The sequence below is a fragment of the Palaemon carinicauda genome, chromosome 41 (assembly GCF_036898095.1).
Source record: "Palaemon carinicauda isolate YSFRI2023 chromosome 41, ASM3689809v2, whole genome shotgun sequence".
Classification (NCBI taxonomy): domain Eukaryota; kingdom Metazoa; phylum Arthropoda; class Malacostraca; order Decapoda; family Palaemonidae; genus Palaemon; species Palaemon carinicauda.
The window spans coordinates 43,140,522-43,164,865 of NC_090765.1; positions in this window are offsets into that span (position 1 = coordinate 43,140,522).

Below are 24,344 nucleotides of genomic sequence, written 5' to 3' on the forward strand. Positions count from 1 at the left end.
CCGTGGATCTCTCTCCCAGATACAGAGAGGAGGCAAAGAGACAAGCTCTTTCGAACCAAGTGTCTCTTATGTTAGAGAAGGGGGCCATAGAGAAGGTTCAGGATATCCGTTCACCTGGTTTCTACAATCGGCTATTCCTGGTACCCAAGAACTCGGGGGGATGGCGTCCAGTTCTGGACGTGAGTGTGCTGAACAGGTTCATCATCAAAACGAAGTTCACCATGGAGACTTCGAAGTCAGTGTTAGCAGCAGTAAGGAGGGACGACTGGATGGTCTCATTGGACCTTCGGGATGCCTACTTCCACATCCCCATCCATCCGAGCTTCAGACCCTACCTCAGGTTCGTTTTCATGGGAGACGTCTTCCAATTCAGAGCCCTATGCTTCGGTCTTTGCACAGCGCCTCAGATCTTTACGAAGCTCATGCTGAATGTAGCAAAGATCTTTCATTCAAGGGGCATAAGAGCCTCCCTGTATCTCGACGACTGGCTTCTCAGAGCGCACTCTTACGATCACTGCCTGAAGGATCTTCAGACAACCTTGGACCTTGCGGAAGAACTAGGTCTCCTGGTAAACAAGGAAAAGTCTCTCTTGGTTCCATCTCAAGAGATTCTTTATTTGGGGATGACGATACGGAGTCAGATTTTTTGGGCTTTTCCGTCTCCCTCAAGGATAGAGCAAGCCAAGTTGAAACTGAGTTCGTTTCAAAGCAAGGAAGTTTGCTCAGCAAGGAAATGGATGAGTCTGATTGGAACCCTCTCCTCCTTGGAGCAGTTCGTCCCACTGGGAAGGCTGAACCTTCGTCCTCTCCAGTTCCATCTCAACAGCCATTGGGACAAGGAGAGGGACTTAGAATCGATGTCCATTCCTATCTCGAACCCCATCAAAGTCTGCCTTCGGTGGTGGGAGGAATCAGACAAGTTCCAGGAGGGTCTGGATTTGTCACTGAAAAGCCCAGATCTTGTGTTATGCTCCGACGCCTCGGACACGGGATGGGGAGCAACCCTAGACAAATTAGAAGTCTCGGCTCTTTGGACAGAACCCCAGAAATATTTGCATATCAACCACAAGGAGTTATTGGCAGTTCTTTTAGCCCTCAGAGGTTTCGAGGCTTTAGTCACCAACAAAGTAGTTCAGGTCAATTCGGACAACACGACAGCATTGGCGTACATCTCGAAGCAAGGGGGAACGCACTCGATATCTCTGTACGAGACGTCAAGGAATCTCCTGATGTGGGAAAGAGAGAGAAATATTATTCTTCTCACGCGTTTCATTCAAGGGGAGAAAAACGTTATGGCAGACAGTCTCAGCAGACGGAATCAGATCCTTCCAACAGAGTGGACCCTCAACCTTCAGGTGTGCAAGAGCCTGTGGCGTCTTTGGGGTCATCCTTGTATAGACCTCTTCGCAACCTCAAAGACGAAGAGGCTAGAGGCTTATTGCTCCCCTGTTCCAGATCCAGAAGCAGTCCACATAGACGCGTTTCTTTTGGACTGGTCCAATCTAGATCTCTATGCATTCCCTGCTTACAAGATCCTGTACAGGGTAATACAGAAATTTGTGACATCCAAAGGAACCAGGATGACCCTTGTGGCTCCCTATTGGCCGTCAAGAGAATGGTTCACAGAGGTACTGGAATGGGTGATAGACACCCCAAGAATTCTTCCTCTAAGAGCAGATCTTCTCAGACAACCCCGCTTGGAAAGATTGCATCAAAATCTCCACGCTCTTCAGCTGACTGCCTTCAGACTATCGAGAGACTTGCTAGATCTAGAGGCTTTTCGAAGGAGGCAGCTCAGGCTATTGCGAGACCAAGAAGGACTTCAACCATCAAGGTCTATCAATCTAAGTGGAAGGTTTTCAGAGAGTGGTGTAGAGTCAACTCTCTTTCCTCATCCAGTACCTCTGTAGCTCAAATTGCAGATTTCCTGCTTTATCTTCGAAGGAAATGCAATTTATCTTCCTCTACTATCAAAGGCTATAGGAGTATGTTAGCTACTGTGTTTAGGCATAGAAGCCTTGACCTCTCTGGCAATAAGGATCTACAAGAGCTTCTCAAGTCTTTCGAGACTTCAAAACGTCGGAACCAAGATTCTCCAGCCTGGAATCTGGATATTGTTTTGAAATTTCTCATGAACGACAGGTTTGAGCCACTGGGTTCAACTTCCTTGAAAGACCTCACTATGAAGACTTTATTTTTGGTCAGTCTTGCGACGGCCAAAAGAGTGAGCGAGATTCATGCGTTTAGCAAAAACGTTTGATTTCGAATGGCAAAGCTGTCTGTTCCTTGCAGTTAGGCTTTCTTGCCAAAAACGAACGCCCTTCTCAACCTTGGCCTAAAGCATTCGAGATTCCAAATCTTACGGATCTGGTTGGAGATGAGGTAGAAAGAGTCTTGTGCCCAGTTAGAGCTCTAAGATGCTACTTGGAGAGAACAAGAGATTTACGAGGCAAGTCTGAATCTTTGTGGTGTTCAGTCAGGAAGCCCTCTTTACAGATGTCTAAAAACACCTTGTCTTATTTCGTCAGGCTTTTAATTAGGGAAGCTCATATTCATTGTAATGAACCAGACCTTGGGCTTTTAAAGGTCAAGTCGCATGAGGTCAGAGCGGTGGCAACGTCGGCTGCCTTCAGGCAGAACAGATCTCTACAAAGCATAATGGACACGACCTTCTGGAGGAGCAAATCCGTGTTCGCGTCGTATTATTTGAAAGGTGTTCAGACTTGTTATGAGGACTGTTTCACTCTGGGTCCATTCGTAGCAGCGAGTGCAATAGTGGGTGAAGGATCCACCACTATGTTCCCATAATCCCAATAACTTTTTCTTCTCTTGGTACTTTTAATTGTTTTTATGGTTGTTTGTGGAGATTGTGTCAGTCTTCCACAATCATTGATTTTGTCAGGTGGTCATGTTTGTGCCCTGAGAGAACCCGGAATTGGTTATTGGAGGAAGTTCTGTCATGATGAGGTTTTGACACCGGTTTGACAGTCCCTTCGAGATCTTCAGCCCCCTGGGAGGATCGCTGGATCTCATAAGGCTAGCAGACATAATGAGGCAGAGTATCATTGAAGTCAGCTTCCTTATCAGGTACGAACCCTTAAGTTTTGTTTTAATTAACTATTAAGTAGAATTCCAGATATGCTAGCTGTCTCTAACCCTCCACCAAAGGTGTTAATCAGCTATATATATAACTACCGGGTAAGTCTTGTGTTTAAAAATGATATTTTCATTAAAAAAATAAATTTTTGAACATACTTACCCGGTAGTTATATATAATTTTAGTCCCACCCTCCTCCCCTCTAGAGACTAGAGGCATGGAATAAATGAGGGTCACTGGAATGGTTCCCAGGTACCTCGCTAGGGTGCAGGGGTGGTACACCTGGCTATCCAACTGGCGGTTGGCGCGAGTTTCGAATTTTCTGCCGTTGACGTCAGGGACGTAAGCTATACATATAACTACCGGGTAAGTATGTTCAAAAATTTATTTTATTAATGAAAATATCATTTTTCGGGGCACTACTGAACCTAATACAACCACCTAACCTAGGGCCCTGTACCCCTACCTAGGCCTAGCTCTGCGAACACCCCCCCCCCCCCCCCCCCCCTTACGGCCACTACCTAACACATCCAACAAACCAAATCCAAAGTGATGGTACTGCTGTATACATCGTTATACTATCACCATTATAATATACTCTATAAATTAATGAAGCTTACCTTAATCTGTTGGTTCATAAAGATGTGCTGCTGCTTTGAGGGAAACGTGAAGCCGTTGCAAAGGTTCCTTGACATGCAGGACAATTTTTATTTTGTAAAATTAAATTGTCTCTCTGGCACAAATCCATTAGTTTTTCAATATTCCCTGAATAAGGTACAACAAATTAATTGTAAGTTAGGAAACAGTCAGGACAAGAAGATGGAATTTCAACTTCTTGTGCAATATGAGATGACGTGCTTGCTATGGCCTCCATGTCTAAGAACGAAATGAAATGCCTGGGTAAGATAATGTATTGTCGCGCTGTGATTGGGCAAACCTGTAAGACGTCATAGTGGATAGGCGCTGTGATTTGCCAAACGTGTAAGACGTTATAGTGGACTAGTTTGTCTGCGGATTATAGTGGCTACAGGGCGGCTCATTTGAGCAAAAACAAGACATAGTTAACAATAACAATAGACTTCGAAAAAATCTGGGAGGAAGACGTGAGTAGCGTGAGTTTGATCGTCGATATATAAAGAACTAGACATTTGCAACAGATGATAATATACAGAAATGCTACAAAAGACTTCCTTAACATAGAGAACTAAGTTAAAATACGCTACATTATTAATGTCCATAAATAAAATAATACCTTTTCATTGACTGATAGCTAAGTTGTTATGCCCCAACCCCTATTAAACATACTGTATAGAGAAAAATAACAAACTAGCCAGCACTCATCCATATCTTATAGCGAATTTCAGTTTTGCTGTTAAAGTATCATATACTAACCCAATTAAGTAAAAAGTTATTTGTAATACAATAAACAATGCTACAAATGACTCCATAGAAAATGGGATGAAAAAGCCTATTTTCTATGTGTCCGGAAGTCCTCGTAAATAAAATCTAAGTGGTTTGACTTTTCATTGTTACGGAGTTTTCTTGATGGGAACATTTTTTTTTTTTTTATTGCGATTATTTTTTAATGATGATGACTGCTGGAAACAACAAGGTTAAGAAAGGTAATTAAAATATCAGATCAGTTAGACTAGTCCACTATATTTCAAGGTGTTCGAATGTAGGCTAATTGATGACGAGACCTAGCGAAAAGACATAGCTTAACCGTTATAGTAGTCGACCCACCATAAATAAAAAAACTGGATTTCCAATTGGAATCTCTATCAAAAACATTCAAAACACCACAAAATACAGTACAGTACATTAAAAACCAGTCTTATTTTCTACAAACCATTTACTGTATTGCACCATTCTATAATTTTACCGAAAAACATTACTTGCGAATCAATACATTCACCAGAAGATACTGAACGTATAAAATTTGTGTTTTAATATTGCCAAGGTTAATATTAAACTTAATTATGTGAAGTTTGTATCTCTGTAAGCTGTTAGTTTAATGCCCTAAGCTAAGAACTTCCAAGGCTAAAAAATCTGAGTGTGTTGTTTTTAAGATGCTGTAAATGTGGTTTTAAAATCATATTTGTTCCGTAACCGAAATACAAACCACGCTATTTACATAGGGTATTACTTTCGGCGTAGCTGAAATGGCGAGCCATTAGATTTTTAACGAGGGTTAACTACCCCCGCGCTAGTTAGCAGGGGTAGCTAGCTACCCCTCCCCCCTCACACACTGGTGATCTGACTCACTTCACTTTTGGCTCGGACGATGAACGGATGTCTCTGTTCCCGTCCTCGCATGGCAGCCATTTACTGTTTTGTCTTTACTTAATTACTTACTTTTCTTGTACTCGTATATATATGTAAACATATTTTTATGTTTATGTATATATTTGAGTATAGAAATCAGTAAGTTTCCTTTTCAGTGTTCGTGCTGTGTGTGTGTGTACGATATCACCGTGTAGCCGCCGGTAGTCAGGCCACTACGATGTAGTTTCATGGACCGCGATCTCTCCTGGGTCCTTCGGTCGGCTCCTTCCACGGACGCCGTGGGGAGTCATCTTCGCTGGACTTATTATTATTTGTTTCTCCACTACTCCTCTTTTCCTACGGGGAAGGTGTGGTTCAGCGTAGGAACGCGAGAGTGTAGTTGACTACGGTCTCTCTCTCTCTCTGGAGGTCGTTCACCCTTTTACTACATTTTCTACATACTACGATTGCTCCTCCGTTCGGGTGGAGTTGCTACGCAGTACTTTTTATTTCAATTATATTTTTTATTATAAATCTAATTGTATTTGTTAACTTTTTAGTTTTTCGAACGTTTCCCTTCTGGGTTTTTCGTTCTTACTTTTAGTGAACATTCTTTAATGAATTGCATAATTATAACTGTTATAATTCTGTTTTTGTTACAGTTCTTGCCCTTCCCCCTTCCCGTGAGTGTAGGTGGGGTTGAGGGCTCTTGCCTGTTATGTAATTCTTGTATTCTTTTCCCTCGGGTTTTCCTCTTCGGAGTCTTCCCGGGGGAATGAATGTTAACTAATTACTTTTTTATTTTCACAGTTAACGATCTGTTTTTCCGTTTGCCTTTGTGACAACGAAGCAGAGCTGTCTTGTTGGGACTCGGGGAGTCAGCTGTTGCTGCCTCCTCTATAGGACTTCGTCAGGGGCGTGTCTCCTTCTCCTGGGAGTTCTCCCGAGACAACCGACAGCTCTTCAGTTAATCTTAGAACACTCAGGAGGTTCGCCTCCTTGGGTGGGTAACTCCCCTTCCGAGGGAGGTTCCCTGCCTAGGTTTGAGTTTCTTTCCCTTTCGAGGGAAACTTCTCTTACCATTAATAATTATGATATGTTCCTGGCGGTTTTGCTCTTGGTGCTGAGCGACCGCTTTTGTAACCTTGCTTAAGGGCCTGTGCGGTTACTTTCTCGGACCATAGTTTTTGTGCAACTATGCTCTTGGTGCTAGGCGGTCTCACCTGCAGCTACGCTCAAGGGGCTGAGCAGCTGCAGGAGCGCCTCTTCAGAGGTTGGCGCCTAGGTCACTTGCTGACCCTGCGGCCCTATGGGCTCCATCTTCAGTCTCTTCTACGAAGTGTTCCTCTCTCGTTCGCGAGAGAGGACACTCATAGAGACTCCTCTTTGAAGGACTCCTTCTGCTGTTGTTGCTGAAGGCTCAGTCCCCTTCGGGGGGCAGCTGAGCCCTATGGTCTCTCCTGCGGGTGTTTCTTTCCCGGGGGGGGGGGGAGTTCACCACAGAGACTCCTCTTCGGAGGTCTCCTTCTGCTGTTGTTGCTGAGGGCTCAGTTCCCTTCGGGGGCAGCTGATGCCACGGTCTCTTCTGCAAGTGCTTCTCTCCCTTGGGGGAATTCACTCCAGAGACTCCTCTTCGGAGGCCTGATAATGGTGCTCCTGCCTGTGGTCGTCTTCATCTTCTCCCCGCAGAGAATCCTCCAGCCAGACCTTCTCCTGGACGCAGATGCACAGTGGGCGCCAACGTACCTCGTTTCCAACGTACCTCGTTTCCAACGTACCTCGTTTCCAACGAGCACCGGTCCCTACGGGGCAAAAGGGCTTACTCCACAAGCTGGGTAAGTGGTATCAGGACAACTGCCCCTCGGACAACTGCCCCCTGACATCTGCCCCCGGGACAACTGCCCCCGTAGGACAACTGCCCCCGTAGGACAACTGCCCCCGTAGGACAACTGCCCCTGTAGGAAAACTGCCCCTGGGACAATTGCCCTTGTAAAACCACTGGGCAATGGTGTAAAAAAATAAAAATACATAATAACTATTAAAACTAATGTTTTGTTATTGTTAATAAAAAAAAATACATGATTTAAAAAATACATGTTTTAAAAAGATAACATTATATACTAAAATTTGTACATAGATGGGTTGCAGAAATATTGAAAAGGGATTTAAATACTAGAATTCTAAATTGTGGGCTATGTATCTTAAAAATTCCAATACATCGTGGTTCTCAAATTCTAGTACAATGTTTGCTATTTGTATGCTAGAATCCTGATAGCGTTTTTTTTTGTAAACATCTGTTTGACTATATAGAATTAGCCAATTGGCGATAGCTTTCGAAAATAAACTATAACTCATATGACCGATTAGACACATAATCCTTCTTACTTTATTTTTTTTTTTTTTTTTTTGTAAACATTTGTTTGACTATATAGAATTAGCCAATTGACGATAGCTTTCGAAAATAAACTATAAATCGTACGACCGATTACCTAATTAGGAAATAACTACATAAATGGTAATAAATTTAGGAAATAGATACAATTATTTGTTCAATGACCGAATAAGTAATTAGGAAGAATATTTTCGTAATTTGTTACTAAAAAGTAATTACGTAAATGGCAATATGGGGGGCAATTTTCCGGGGGGCAGTAGTCCTACGGGGGCAATTGTCGGGGGGTAACTGTCCTGGGGGCAGTTGTCCTAGATCCACGCCCACGATCGCCTGCGCGCCAGCGCACATCTGCGCTCCCTTTTCAAATGTGCGCAATGCGCGCCAACGTTTGCCCTCATACCCACGATCTTTGGATCTAGGCACAGGCAAGGAGATTGTTCCTTCTCTTTACGCCACGATTGCCTGCTTGCCTGCTCGCCAGCACACATCTGCACGCCCTTTCCTAATGTGCGCAATGCGCACCAGCGTACTCCACGAGCTTCCAGATGTGGGTGGAGGCGAAAGAGATGACTCCTTCACCTCCTCGCCAACGATCTCCTATGCTCTAGATTTGAACGAGTCTCTGAGCGCCCGCACGCCCACGAGAAGTCTTCTGTACTCGCCCACGAGCGTTCGCTATTATGCGCAACCTCACCATCTGGTTCTGCCCCTCGCTGATATCTTCTGGCCGCGTCCCGTGCTCAATCGTTCTCCTACGCGCCAGCGATCTAGCGATCGCGCGAGATTCTTCGCCTGCCCGCTAGCGTTTTCAATGCGCCAACGCGTCCACGCTTCAGATCGCCGTACGTGGCCACGCGTTGGCTCTCCTGTACGCGATCGGTCGCTTCGCACCATCGCTCGCCAACATGCCATCGCTCTCCAACGCGCCATCTCCCGCAAAGAACCATTGCTCGCCAATCGCGCCATCGCTCGCCAACGCGCTATCGCTCGCTTACGCATTTTCGGTCTTCTGACCGTGCCCACGCGTCCTCACGCGCATGTGCGCACCCACACATCCTTGCGCGCACCCACACGTCCTTGCGCGCATGCGCACACATGTTCGCCCTCGCGCGAACCAACGATTGTACTATCGCGCGAGCGCCAAGGGTGATTTTGACCGCGATTCCCGCTGGGTTTCGCAACACGGGCTACCTGGCGAGTTTTTTCCTGGAGCGCATACTTTCAGATCATCATAGGCACGATCTTCACCTCGTAAGCGCGGAGCATGGCACATACAAGAGCAAGAAGAATCTTCAGAAGAGTCTGGTTAACATTCTTCTCCCTTTTTCAGGCAAGCCCCATCATCCCTCTTCTCAGGATCGCCCGATCCCCTTCCCTCCAACGGTGGCTGCTGACACTGCCTCTGTCAGTCGTCAACAGAGGGAATACTTCGGATCATCGGGTAGCCTGATTTAGCTCTTCCTCTCCACCATTCCGCTACAACGGGCCTTCCGGGGGTTTTTCCCTCGAGAAACTCTCCGCCCGGCAGGTGACATTCTCGACTTCGGGAATCTTGAACCTGGAGGAAGCTACAAAGGGTACCAGGCAGGCCACCTCGTGGCTGATCGTTGAGCTTGAGTCTCTGGTCATCCGGTCGTGACTCGAGGTTTTATTCAAGGAAGCTCCGGGAAGGTTATGGAGCTTTCCTCCTCTCGGACACGTGCACCATCGTTTCCCGACACCAAGTGTCGAACATGGGGACAAACTCGATGTTGAAGCATTGAGATGCAGTGACAGAGAGGTTTTCTCTCGAAAGTCCCTACCGTGGATATCGGCAAACCCAGACACTCCTCCATCCTTGGAAGGGGCTTGTTTCAGCCCAATGACAAGGAACGAGCAACTGAGAGGTGGAGAAAATCGTATCACGATTCCCTCCTCCAAGGGACTTGCATCCAGTCCCTACAAGCCTCCAGTGCCTCAAATTCAACAGCCTCGTTCAGTCTAGGACATCAGAACCGGCACGGGCAGCGAGACAAGGTGTCTATGCAGCTTCCCCTCTCCTGTCGGGGACAAAGGGCGAGGAGCCTCCTGTAGAGGCAATAATCCTAGAGGGGGCGGCCTAGGCCGCAGACGCTAGGATTGGCAACCCCTACCTGCATCCCCCAGTGGCAGGGGATGCCTGGAGTTGCGCCTTCAAGTGGCAGCAACTCGGGGCCTATTCCTGAACGATCTCCATGATGAGCCAGGGATTTCGTGTTCCGTTTCGTAGCATCTCTACCTCCCCTGTCACCGAATCCAGTGTCGCTGAACCCCTATGCCATGGGATCGGCAAAGGGGGCTAGCCCCTCGGGCAGATGGCGAGACCATGCTCTAGAAGGATCAGGATGATCTCTAAGGTTGTCGGCGGCTCCCCCCCAAGGTTCTTCAAACGACTCTTTCTTGTAAGAATCGCTTGAAGGCTGGAGACCCGCCATCATCCTCTTAGCCCTGAACAAGTTTGGCATACAAACTTCGGTCGGTATGGTACAACAGATTCGATCAGAATTGTAGGGAAACCACAAGACTTCATGTGCATATTGGATCCGAAAGACAGGTACTTCCAGATCCCAATCAATCCGTCTTTACAGGAAGTACTTGGAATTCAGCCTAGGCAACAGATATACCAGTTCTAGGTGCTGTGCTTCGATCTCTCCACAGCACCGCAGGCATTCACCAGGAAGTTCATCCCGAATCCTCATGTCCACACAGGAGCGGCATCCGCCTCCTTCGCTTTCTGGATGACTGGCTACCCCGGCAGTTTTGGTATCGACCCTTCTTCGACACCGAGACAAGCCTCTGGGATTTGGCCAAGATCTAAGGATCATGGTAAATCTCGAGAAGTTTTCTCTGTTTCCATCGCAACAACTGGGATATCTAGGCTTGATTTTAGTCTCCAATCTCCGTTAAGCCTTCCCACCGGATGTCAGGATAGCAAGGCGGAGGAGAGTAGTAGAACCTTTCCTCAGGCGAGGAGAGTCTCCAGCCTTTTTCTGGTTACGCCTCCTAGGTCACCTTCCTTTTTGACCCCTCTAGTCCCAAACACTTGCCTCAGGATGAGTCTCCTGCTTTGGCGACTTAAGTCCCGGTGGAATCAAGACTTCGATTCCCCAGACATTCTGGTCCTATGGGACCTGCCGAACAAGGGATCCAGCAGTGGTGGTTGACCTACGAAGCCTTTGCTAGAGAGTGGATCTTCTCGTCCCTCCTCTGCATTTGATGCTGTCCTCGGACGCATCAAAGAAGGGGGGTGCACGTTCTGATCCAAAGGATCTCAAGCCTATGGCCAGAACTAGAAGGGTACCTCCACATCAATGGGCTAGGGATGAAGGCCATATTCTGGCCCATCAACAGTTCCAACAAGCCCCGGCGAGTCACTCCGTGAGCGACAACACCACGGTAGTTGCTTTTTTCCATCAAGCAGGGAGGTACCTTTTCATAAGTCTTCTTATCTTACAGTAGAGATACTGAGATGAGCCAAAGTCCACTCAATACCACTATTGGCTCGCTTGTTTCCGGACAAAGGAATGTGCTCTCCGACAGTCGGAACAGAGCATCGCAGATAGAGAGTACCGAGTGGTCTTTGGAACCCCCAGTAGCCAACAAGCCCTGACCTTGTGGTCCTGTTCGCGACAACCTTGAATTTCAAGCTGTCGCTGTACTTCTCCCCAGTCCCGGACCCCAAGGCACCCTGCCGAGATGTCTTCTCACATCGGTGGGACATCATCAACGTCTTCGCCTTGCCACCGTTGGGTCTGAGGGAAAGGGGGGCTCAACAAGACCAGACTATCGGTCAACCTGTCGATGACTCTGATAGCTCCGCTACGGCATCATGCAGAGTGGTTTCCGGACCTGCATCCCTTGATGGGACTCCCGAGAGAGCTTCCCCCACGACAAGAACTAAAGCAACCACACTACTTCTACCACAAGCCGTAGCTCCGCTTCGGCTCACGCCTGGAGTCCATCCAGCATCTCCTCACAGAGAAAGGCGTTCCGCAACAGGCCGCGGAGTGGATGTCTTGACACCTGCGAAGTCATCCGCAGCGGTCCACCAGGCGAGGTGGAGAGTCTTATGTGATTGGTGTCGTGGGAGAGGTATCTCTCCCCTCGATGCCACTATTCTGGCGTTAGCGGAGTTATTGTCCATCTGCGGGAGGAAATACGCCTTTTGCTCTCAGCGGTAAAGCCTATCACTCAGCCTCAAGCCTGGCCTTCAGGCTCTAAGGCTAGACAATTCCTCCTCGCGGAATCTTTCTTCGCTCATACAAAGCTACGAACTTACCTGCACACAGTCGGAAGTGAGATCTCCTACATGGAACATGGCTCGGGTTCTTAGGGATCTTAAGACTTTTCCCTGTGAACCTTTACGCTAGGCATCTGACTTAGAAGACGGTGCTCCGCCTCGCTCTGGCTTCGGCCAAGCGTATCAGCGTACTTCATGGTCTCTCGTACGACTTCGCCCATTCAAGAAGATAGGGAGAGGTAACGTTCGGGTTCGTCCCTGAGTCGGTTTCTAGACTCAAGATCTTGGAGTCCCAAACCTTCGGTTCGACTCCTTCAGGATTTCGAGTCTCCGTTCTGTAACAGATGACCCAGGCCTTCTCCTACTATGCCCAGTAAGGAGTTGGAGGTGTTATCTTGAAGAACAGCTGCAGTTCGTCCTCACGTGCAAACCCTGTTTGGGAGCACAGGAAGGACGAAGAGGAGGGTCTCCAAGAATACCTTTGCAGCCTGGATTAAAGGACCATCCATCTCGCCCTGAATCCAGACCCTCCTCCGTCATGTAGCCTTAGAGCACACCATGTCAGAGGCATCGCAACGTCTCTGGTCTTCAAGAGAACTACTCTGTGACGCAGGTGCTACAAACTGGAGTCTGGAAGCGTCGGACGACCTTCACAGCCCACTACCTGCAAGACGTGACCCACAGGGCCTCGATACGTTTTTCTATCGGCCTGTGGTGGCTACACAACAGCTGGTCTAACCTCAGGCTCCTTAATGGACAAGTAGCAGAAGGTTGAGGGCATTGTTACCTAGTGTCAGACTGCATGATTGAAAGAGATATGTCTGGCCCTTACTTCTTTCTTCATCCTCCCCTCTCTTGGGGAAAGCAGCATCCTAGGTTCTCTGCATAGCTGACCTCAAACCTCTGCAGGTAAACCATGCTTCTTTGTGTTCCTAGTATTAAGATAATACTGTCGCGTCTCCCATACCCTGACGAGGTGATATTGGGAAAGTCCTAGTCCAGAATTCCATCTAAAGGTCTTCAGGTCGACTGCCTAGGACAAGTCAAGCTTCATCCCTCCACACACAAGCTTATGTAGGCCGCACACTCCTTGTGGAGCAAGGAACTTGCGAGGTGCAAGGACACTTTTTCTCGAAGTGCTGCTCACTCGGATTCTGAGTCCCCGGGTAAAGCCAAAGCCAGTATGGCTGGGGACTTTCCACCCTTCCTAAGGGGTAAGTCACCCTATGTAAATAGCGTGGTTTGTATTTCGGTTACGGAACAAATGACATATTCGGATATTATTTGTATTTTTCCTAACCATACAAACCTTAGCTATTTACACATATTTGCCCGCCAGCCCTGTCCCCCAAGTCAAGTCCTACCTCTAAGCGAAGTGAGTCAGTTCACCAGTGTGTGAGGGGGGAGGGGTTGCTAGCTACCCCTCCCCTACCCCTGCTAACTAGCGCGGGGGTAGTTAACCCTCGTTAAAAATCTAATGGCTCGCCGAAAGTAATACCCTATGCAAATAGCTAAGGTTTGTATGGTTAGGAAAAATACAAATTATCTCCGAATTTGTCATGTCATTTTTCTTTGAAGCACTGTTCCCAGGGTGACCAGATTTGAAATTTGAAATAAGGCACTCCTAAATTGGAGAAAAAGCTGAACAAAATAACATTACTTACGTGAGGTTACGCAGGTAGCTGGGTCCAGATTGTCCAGGACCTATTTGATTGTAGATTTTATTACAAACAGCTATTCATTATATGTGTGAAATCATTACAATATTGCAATCATGTTTCTTCTGTAACTGGAACACAAACCTATGCTATTTATTAGAGGTATTACTTTCGGCGAAGCTGAAAGGACCACCCATTAAAATTTAGCGAGGGTTAACTACCCATCCTGCTAGTTAGAGGGGGAGGGTAGCAACGTTTCACTCACACACCTGTTACTGAGCTCGCTTTGCTTTTGGCTCGGATGAAGAACGTTCGTTATCGCTCTTCCTCCTCGCATTTATTGGACTGCCAGTTAATTCTGTTTATGCTTTTTCTTTTCAGTGTGTGCGTTGACTTCTTCCTACGGCCATGCGTACCCGCCCTGGTCCTGAGGACCACACCTGCGTTACTTTTATGTCAGCCGAGGACACGGATCCTCACAGCCTGTACCTGGTCTGCAGGGGTCAGCAGTATGATCAGTTGAAGAAGTGTAGAGAGTATCGAGAGCAGTCTGCCTTCTAGTGGGAAAGGTTTGGGTGACAGCGTAAGAAGTCGTCTAAGCACGACTCTTCTCCTTGGAAGGTTACTTTGAAGCAGAAGAAACCCAAGGCTTCTTCTTCCGTTTCCCGACCTTCCTCCGAAGCTCCTGTTCGTTCGGCCTTCTCCGGGGGACTTTCAAACAGTAGCGCAAGCCACTTAACTCCTGGACAACCTCGGTCGTCAAGAGCCGGTGTTGCTTCCCCTAGCAAAGCGGCCCGCCTCTCCCCCGTTGGGGATCCATGTCACTTTCTCCTCAGTTTCAGGTTTGGCCGTCCTTGGGGTTATCGGGTCTCTCCTCCAAGGAGGTCCTGCTACACCGAGGTACTAGGTTGCAGCGTTCGTCGACGTAGGTGGTGGATCCTTTGGCTCTCGTCTATGTTGTTATGTCGGGGGACTCGTCTGTTGCCCTGCCTGCCGATGTTCCTGCCTCTTCTGTTGTTGCTGAAGACTGCACTTCCCTCTTTGCTGAAAATGTTTGAGGGGGGGGGTGGTAGCAAAGTCCTAGGCATATATATCCTGCGAGTGTTTCTCCCTCCTGAGGGAGTTCACTCTCAAAGACACTTCTTCGGAGGACTTCTGCTGACGGTCAGCTTGCTGATCCTCCGGCCCTCATGGGGCGTCATCGTGGCCATAGACCCCGTTGTGCTCTCCCTTTTCTCTGCCATAGAGGTGCCCTTCACCATCGGTGAAGAGACGCCTCTATGACCCGTCAGCTTTGTCTACGCAGCCCTCCTCGGAGGAGGAATCTTCTCATCCGACATCTCCTGGGTGCTGACCTTCACCTGTCTCCGGACCTTCTCCTATCGACGTTGCTGTTAGTCTTCGAATGGTGGGTGTCGGACGAGAATCTGCGAAAGGGTGTAGATCTTCTCGTCTTCCCCCAGATTTGATGTTGTTCTCAGATGCTTCAAAAAAAAGGGTGGGGGCCCCACGTGCTGCACCACACAACCTCACGCCTCTGGTCAGAGTCAGAAGAGTGCCTCAACATAAATCAACCAGAGATGAAGGCTGTCTTTCTGGCTCTTCAACAGTTCCATCAGTTCCTGGCGGGCCACTCAGTGGTGGTAATGAACGACAACACCACAGTAGTGGCTTACATCAACAAACAAGGAGGTACTATTTTGCAGCCCCTATCCCATCTAGCAGTAGAGATACTGTACTGAGATGGGCGAGATTCACTCGTTACCGCTATCGGCACGCTTCATGCCAGGCAAGAGGAATGTGCTCGCCAACAACCTAAGTAGAGCATCTCGGATAGTGAGTACTAAGTGGTCTTTGGATCATCTAGTAGCCAACAAAGTCCAGACTTTGTGGGGTTCTCCAACTGTGGATCTCTTCGCAGCAACCCTGAACTTCAGGCTCCCGTTGTACTGCTCCCCAGTTCCCCAGTCCCAGACCCCAAGGCTCTTGGGCAAGATGCATTCCAACAATGGCGGGACAATATCGACGTCTACGCCTTTCCCCGCGTTTAGTCTTGATGAAGAGGGCATTGTACTCGACAAGGCCAGAACATCAGTCAACCTCTCAATGACTCTCATAGCTCTGCTATAGCATCATGTGGAAGGGTTTCCGGACCTTCTGCAATTCCTGACAGAGTCTCCAAGAGTACTTCCCCCACAACACGATCTACTCAGACAACCACGTGCCAATCTTCCACAAAGCCGTAGCTTTGCTACTACTTCATGTCTGGAGACTATCCACCATCTCCTCACTCGGAGAGGATTTTCGCTACAAGTTGCGAACAGGGTGTCTGGATACCTGCGGATATCATCAGCAGCAGTCTACCAGGCAAAGTGGAACGTCTTCTTTGGTTGGTGTCGTGGAAGGGGTATCTCTCCTCTCGATGCCACTATCCCAGGACTAGCGGAGTTTCTTGTGTATTTGCGTGAAGAAATGCGCCTTTCAGTCTCAGTGGTAAAAGGCTATCGCTCGGCCTTAAGCCTCGCCTTTGGACTGAATGGAATGGACATTTCCTCAATGCTGGAACTTTCCTTACTCTTACTGTACGGAGTTACGAACTTACCTGTCCTCAGTTGGAAGCGAGACCTCCCCCGTGGAATGTGATTTGAGTTCTCAGGCAAAAGATAGCCACCTGACTTGGAAGACGGTGTTCCTGCTACATGTTTTCGGCCAAACGAGTCGGTGAACTTCGTGGTCTCTCATATGACATTTCCCATTCAAGAGAATGGGGAGAGGTAACATTCGACTTTGTCCCGGAGTTTGTTGTAAAGACTCAGAATCGGGGAGTGGCGGATCCCCGATTCAACTCCTTCCAATTTCTAGTCTCTGCTCTGTAACATATGACCCTGATCATCTCTTACTCTGCCCAGTGAGGAGTTTGAGGCTTTACCTCAAGAGAACAGCTGTATGTGCAATAACCCTCCATCATACTCCCAAGGGTCATAAATGGACTAGAGAAAGGCAGTGTAGCTCACATTTGTCCAGTTGTTACTGGTTTTTGTGCTCAAAGGAAACACGCCAAAACAGCACTGGTTTTTATTCTCAAAGGAACCACAACAAAACAGCTAGCACTCTTCTATTTCAATTTTAGTGTATTATAAAACAATGAATAGGTGGTGTTTTTTTTTCTCTAAATAGCATTCTATAGCCAAAAAGCAATAGCCTATAGTATCCTTTTTCATTCTAACACTACCTTGACAAGAACATTATTTTTTATGTTAAACTTAATTTAAACAGTAGATCAGGGATTAGCCAAAAGATATCACATGATAGGGACTGACATAGCAAAATGTTTGTGATTAGTTAGTTCGAGAATGACTTGAAAAAACAGTTGGTCATGTAAAGGACAAGAACAGATAAATAAATTTATCTAAGAAATGGTACTTTATTGGTAAATTTGCATAAATGGAATTACAGTAAATTATGTAAACACAATTCAAGAAAATGGCATATTTCAGAGTGTCTATGAATGTACATGAATAAAAATATACTCAATGAAGCAAGGATAGATTTGTTTGTTGATATGCATGAAGATTTGAAGAAAGCCAAAGATTAAGCCCCCCCCCACTGTATTTTATAATTTTAGAGACTCCAGTAGAAAAATATATTATACATACTAGTCAGAATCACAGGGAGTGCTTATATTAAAACATAATACAGTACATTTTTTTTTTAATTGATTTCATCTAGTTTGCCTCTCATTTGCCTGTTCTCATATTCTGTCTTACTTTGCAGGGATGGTGAACTGAGGAGGATGGTGGCCGACAAGACTTCACTTATATTACCAGATTGATGCTTTTGAGATACCAGACCTGATGGTGTTTGTCCTAGTATTTGAGAAGCTGATGATAGCGAGATGTTGCTCCATTGTGAAAATGTTTGTGGTAGCTCTAGTCCAGCTGATTACCGCTCAATTTCCATAACTCCCATATTATCTAAAGTTCTTGAACATCTAAATAGGTATGCTGAAGGTAATTATGTTCCCCACTTTGTAATTTGGCTTTCATAAAGGCCTTGTTCAAGAGAACAGCTGTATGTGCAATAACCCACCATCATACTCCTAGGGGTCACAAATGGACTAGAGAAAGGTAGTGTAGCTCACATTTGTCCAGTTGTTACTGGTTTTTGTGCTCAGAGGAAACAGGCCAAAACAGCACTGGTTTTTATTCTGAGAGGAACCACAACAAAACAGCTAGCACTCTTCCATTTCAAATTTTAGTGTATTAAACAATGAATAGGTGGGTTTTTTGTTTTGTTTCTCTAAATAGCATTCTATAGCCAAAAAACCATAGCGTATAGTATCCTTTTACATTCTAACACTACCTTAATAAGAACAGTATTTCTGATGTTAAATGATATAAACAGTAGATCAGGGATTAGCCAAAAGATATCACATGATAAGGACTGACATAACAAAATGTTTGTGATTAGTTAGTTTGAGAATGGCTTGAAAAAACAGTTGGTCATGTAAAGGATAAGAACAGATTTTCATGTAAAGTTGCAGTGGGAGACTTTGTCTGTAAATAAATTTATCGAAGAACTGTTAGTTTATTGGTAAATTTGCATAAATGGAATTACAGTAAATTATATAAACACCATTCAAGAAAATTGCATATTTCAGTGTCAGTGAATGCACATGAATAAGAATATACTCAATGAAGTAAGGATAGATTTGTTTGTTGATATGCATGAAGATTTGAAGAAAGCCAAAGGTTAAGCCCCCCTCCCCCACTGTATTTTATAATTTTAGAGACCCCAGAATGACAGGAAATGCTTATATTAAAACATAATACAGTGAATTTTTTTTATTTTAATTACAGTACTTGATTTCATCTAGTTTGCCTCTCATTTGCCTGTTCTCATATTCTGTCTTACTTTGCAGGGATGGTGAAATGAGGAGGATGGTGGCCGACAAGACTTCACTTACATTACCAGAGTGATGCTTTCAAGATACCAGACCTGATGGTGTTTGTCCTAGTATTTGAGAAGCTGATGATAGCGAGATGTTGCTCCATTGTGAAAATGTGGTTGTGGTAGCTCTAGTCCAGCTGATTACCGCCCAATTTCCATAACTCCCATTTTATCTAAAGTTCTTGAACATCTAAATAGGTATGCTGAAGGTAATTATGTTCCCCTACTTTGTAATTTGCCTTTCATAAAGGCCTTAGAGCATCTGATGCCCTTATTACAATAACTAAATTGTTGTCAAGAATCTTGTATGATTAGTCTTGATTTTGGTGCTGCCTTAGACAGTGTTAATCATGTGGTCCTTGTTTTAAAATTCAAACAGTTGGGAGTAAGTGGATCTTTTCATATCATCGTTATTGAATGGTTGAGTAGATTGCAGTTCTTGATGGTCACCATAGTGAGTATAGTAATGTGATATCTGGTGTTCCACAAGGTAGTGTTCTTGGCCCATTACTTTTCACACAACAGTATAAACAGTACACATGATGCGTAACTTGGCCTAGAAAACAAGCTTCAACTCCTACTGAATGTAGATTTGGGGTTGCTGAATCCATGAAGGGGCTGGCCGGCTAATGGCATCTTTTAAGGACAGGACTTTGACATTCCTACCATTTAATAGGTTCACTTAGGACATCTCCAAACTGCATTTGATTTTTGTGTCTGACCTTTGGTTTTGTGACGCCAATGCCATTTATCCCTAAAGTAAGGTTTTTAAATTCTTATACATACCTGAGTGATTAATATTAAGATCTGGGATTACTGCCATCTATAGACCTGTTGTAGACCTTCAAAACAACGATTCTTATTTGTTCCGACACTATACAAACCTTCGTTATTTATAGGGATATTACTTTCGGTAAAGCTGGAAATCTAGGCATAAGACTTTCATCGAGGTATAATCCCCCACCCGCTGGTTAGTGGTGGGTGGGTAGCTGGCTGCCTTGCTCACACTCCTGTTGTATTGTCACATATTGCTTTTTCGTCTCTCATCGCCCAACTTTGTCTGGACTTTGACTTTCTTATTTTTTCTACTCCTTACTTGTGTTTTATTTATATTTAAACATTCATGTATTGGTTTGATGCATATTTGAGCATTCTTTTATCATTAGAGTGTGTGTTATTGTTTTCTTGGCAGCGTAGTGGGTCGTTTTCTCAAGGCCGGAGAAACCTTCTCTTATGGTTTCTTTCCCTTTGAGCCCGGACAACCGATAGGCTGATGGCCTCCCCCCGGTTCTCAGAGTGCAACGACCTTGCCTTCATCTTAGGGGATTTCTCCGGGAGTCTTCTGCTGCCGTTACCTCCTACCCAGAGCTGGACTTTGATCTTGCTCCTCTTCACTAACGATGCCTCTCTCTCGCTCTACGATGCAGCCAGCAGAGTAAATATATATATGGTTTTAAGTACGTTTCATGTGCCTCCCGGGGAACACCTTCCTTGTCAATGGGTTAGATTGCTTTTTCTTCAGTTAATTAAATTTTAATAGAACTGTTTTTTATTTAAGTTTTACAACAAGCTAATTAATTTTGAATAATTTGTTTTAATTTACCTTTGTTCTGTAACTGGAATACAAACCACGCTATTTATTAGGGGTTACAGTATACTTTCGGCGGAGCTGAAATGACGAGCCATTAAAATTTAGCAAGTGTTAACTACCCACACCGCTAGTTAGCGGGGTAGGGGGGGTAGCTTGCTACCCCTCCCGTTCACACACCTGTGATTTAGTTACTTTACTTTTGGCTCGGATGAAGAGCGGTTGTTTCCGCTCTCCCTCCTGCCATTAATTTTTGTCTTTTAACTTACTTTTTCTTATACATGTATATATATGAAAACATTCTTAATGTTTGTATATACATGTGTATAGAAATGTGATAAGTTTCCTTTTCAGTGTTTGTGCTGTGCGTGTGATACATATACAACAACACACTTGCATACATTAGCACCGGAACAGGGCCAACACAGTTCCACTTCGTGGGGAACGACCTCTCCCCCTCTGGTCCATCAGTCTTCCCTTCGGCATATAACCGTTAACTCGGCCGCCGCAGGCGAATCATCATCACCTGGACCCTTTTCATTAAACTGTTGTCTTCGCCTTTTCCCTTTTCCTACGGGAAACATGGATTACTTAGCAAAGGGAATGTGACCTCTCTGAGATTGACTATGGTCTTTCTCTTCTCAAGGTCGTTCACCTTTCAACAACAGTGTACTTTTGGGAAGAGCTCCTTTCCCGTTCGCCGGTTAGGTTGCGCTTCCGATTGTTTGTCTTAATTGTTTTTAGTGAAATTATGATTGTAATTTTAACTTTAAAGCTTTTCTCCGTGAGGAACATTTCCCTTCGGAGGATCAGTGGTCCTCACTATTAGTGAATATTCTCAGCTGATTTAAATAGTTGTAATTCTGTTTTTATTACAGTTACTCCGTTCCTCCCTTTTCCCGTGGATGTCGACTGGGGAAGGAAGGGCGCAATACTTATTTTTATATTGTTCCTTCGGGGTTCCTCTTCGGAGTTCCTCCCTAGGAAATTTTTCTGTTAAAACATTTTATTTTTTCCCAGTTAACTATGCAGTTTTCTTCGTTTGACTATGAGTACCGACGAAGCAGAGCTGTTTTGTTCATGCCTGGGGAATCTGCTGTCACTGCCGTCCCTCAGAGGATGTCGTCATAGGTGTCATCTCTTTTCGTAGAAGTACTCCCGTGACCACATGACCAGCATTTCAGATCATCTTAGAACACTAACCAGGAGGTTCGCCTCCTGGGGTTGGACAACTTCCCTTTCGAGGGAAAGTTTCCTCCCCAGGTGTGAGGTTGTTTCTCCCTTCCGAGAGAGAACTTCCCACATCTTAATAAATTCATCGTCTCTGACTGCTGTTGCTGTCTCCGCCCAGACTTCTCTCCCCTTTTGCCGAGTCTCTCTTCCTTCAGGGGCGGAGCACAGTCTTGGCAAGTCTCTTCTACGAAGTGTTTACCTCTCTCGTTCACGAGGGAGGCCACTCATAGAGACTCCTCTTCGGAGGATCGCTACTGTTGAAGGTCAGCTTGCTGATCCACCAGCCCTCACGGGCGTCATCAAGTCTCTTTTACGAAGTGTTCACCTCTCTTGTTCGCAAGAGAGGCCACTCATAGGCACACCTCTTCGGAGGATCACTCTGCTCATCAGTTCCTGATCATCCTACCAGCGCAACCTTGCGCTGCAACTTAGTCCGTGGACTTCCGTCCTGGACTCTTCTATGGACCTTTCACGGTTGCCATCAGTGGATGTTCGCCCTTCCAAAGGGCACATCCCAGTTCCTGATCGTCCTACCAGCTGACCTGCCGATCTACCAACGCAACCTTACGCAGCTGGTAGTCCTTTGGACTCCAGTCCTGGACTCTTCCGTGGACCTTTTACGGTCCCCATGGGTGGATGCTCGCCCTTCCAAAGGGTACATCCCAGTTCCTGTTCGTCCTGCCAGCTGACCTACCGATCTACCAACGCAACCTTACGCCGCTGTTAGTCCTTGGACTTCGGTCCTGGATTCTTCCGTGAACCTTTTATGGTCTCCATCATGGATGTTTGCCCTTCCAAAGGGCTCATCCCAGTCGTCCTGCCAGCTGACCTGCCAACCTACTAGCGCTACCTTACGCTACAGTTAGTCCTTGGACTCTTCTGAGGTTCACCAGCTCCCTCCTGCCAGCTTTATCATGTGCGCGCGCGCCAACAGTATTCCATGCGCTTGCGCGACAACAGTCTTCCGTGCACGCGCGCGCCGACAGTCTTCCCCGCGCGCCGACAGTCTTCCCCGCGCGCCGACAGTCTTCCCCGCGCGCCGACAGTCTTCCGCGCTCGCCGACTGTCTTCCGCGCTCGCCGACTGTCTTCCGCGCAAGCACCAACGGTCTTCCACGCACGCACCAACGGTCTTCCACGCACGCACCAACGGTCTTACTCGGCCAACGGTCATCCGCACGTGCGCGCCAGCAGTCTCCACGTAGTACTCTTACGCACGCGCCCTTGCGCAACCAGTCGCACACTTCAGCGCATTCTAGGGAGACTGCGCTCTTACGCACTTTACTGCGCCTCCTACGCAGTTGCGGTCTCGGATCCAATGCGCCAGCTCTTGCCAAAGAGCCAGTGCTCGCAGATCCAATGCCCCAGCTCTTGCCTAAGAGCCAGCGCTCTCCTGCTCTCCAGGCAGAAATTAAGCACTAGCATCATCCTGTGAGCCATTGCTCCAGTACTCTCCTGCACACTCGTGCAATAGGCAGAAAAAAAGGAATAAAACTTTTGGACAGGTCACCATTGCCCCATTCCTCCCCGCAAACATAACATTGCCACCGGGAAAAGAGGAAGGAGGCTTCACAGGAGGAAAAGAGGAAGGAGGCTTCACAGGAGGATTCAAGAGCCCGAAGATTCCATCTTACAAGAGGAATCGAAACGGGGAATCCTTGGTCCCTGTCTCTTCTGAAGTTTCGTTTTTTCCTTGACAGTCCACCGTCAGCAAACAGGAAAGCATCAACAGCCTGATCTAAAGATCACTGTTTGCTGATGGCTAGTTCACGGTTTACCGATCGCTAGGTCGCTGATCACCAGATCACCAATTGCTCCTCTAGTCCCTCCAATGACTAACGATCTCCGATTGCTAGCGTTCCAATCACCGATTGCTAGTCAATAACCAGTCATCAGCTTGCTGATCACTAGATCACCAATGGGCAGCTCATCTTTCTTTGAGCATTGAACTCGGCTTGCTGATCTGTGACCAGCCCATCTTCAGCTTGCTGATCTCTGACCAACCAGGGGGGACCATAATCAGCTTGCTGATCTCTAGCTCACCATCGGCTCACAGACCGCCGATTGACCAATCATCGGCAATTAGCCAGCAGTTTGTGACTCGAACTTGCTAGTCAACCTCTGCCCGTAGTTTCCTAGATCAGAAGGTATACAACATACTTCTTGCTACTGACCGTTCGCCATCACACTAAAGTGATCGGCAAACATTCGACAATCCTCTTCAACGGCTTGTCGACAGGGAACTACTTGCGAGTACTCTCCAACTGCACAGGAACCACGATGCCCAACTGTTAACCATTGATTAACATTCGCCAGATTGATATTATTCTAAGGAATAGCATCAATCCCATCAGGGCGCATGGTAAAGCTAAGCGTTGCCTTCCTTCTGTTAGTTAAAAGAATTCTCTCTGGGAAGAATTCTTACACTGGGTATCGCGTCTGATCCTTTACGACATGAGTCAAGACTCCAGCATCGACAATCTTCCATGCAAAATGATCCGCAAGGAGCTGTCCCTTTGGGTCGATGTCCACACCATGTTTGAGTTCGAACAAGGGCTAAGACCTCAGGTCTTCATTTGCCCATTGGACCTAAAGGACACTTACTTCCAGGCCCAAACCATCCATCTAGGAAGGTTGGAAGATTCAGTCTAGACAAACAAAAAACACCAGTTCAGGGCACTGTGCTTCGGTCTTTCCACTAGACCCATCCTGGTCTCATAGGATCGGCTTCTGTCTCCTCCGTTTCGGGACGACTGACTGACCTTAGCAGACTCAGTGGCAACCTTGCATTAGCACTGGAACTTCTGAAGTCTTTTTACCAAGATCCAGTGATCAGGGTAAACCTGTGGAAATCTTCCCTACTTCCCTCCCAGAAGACTGGTGTATCTGGGAATGATGCTAGAC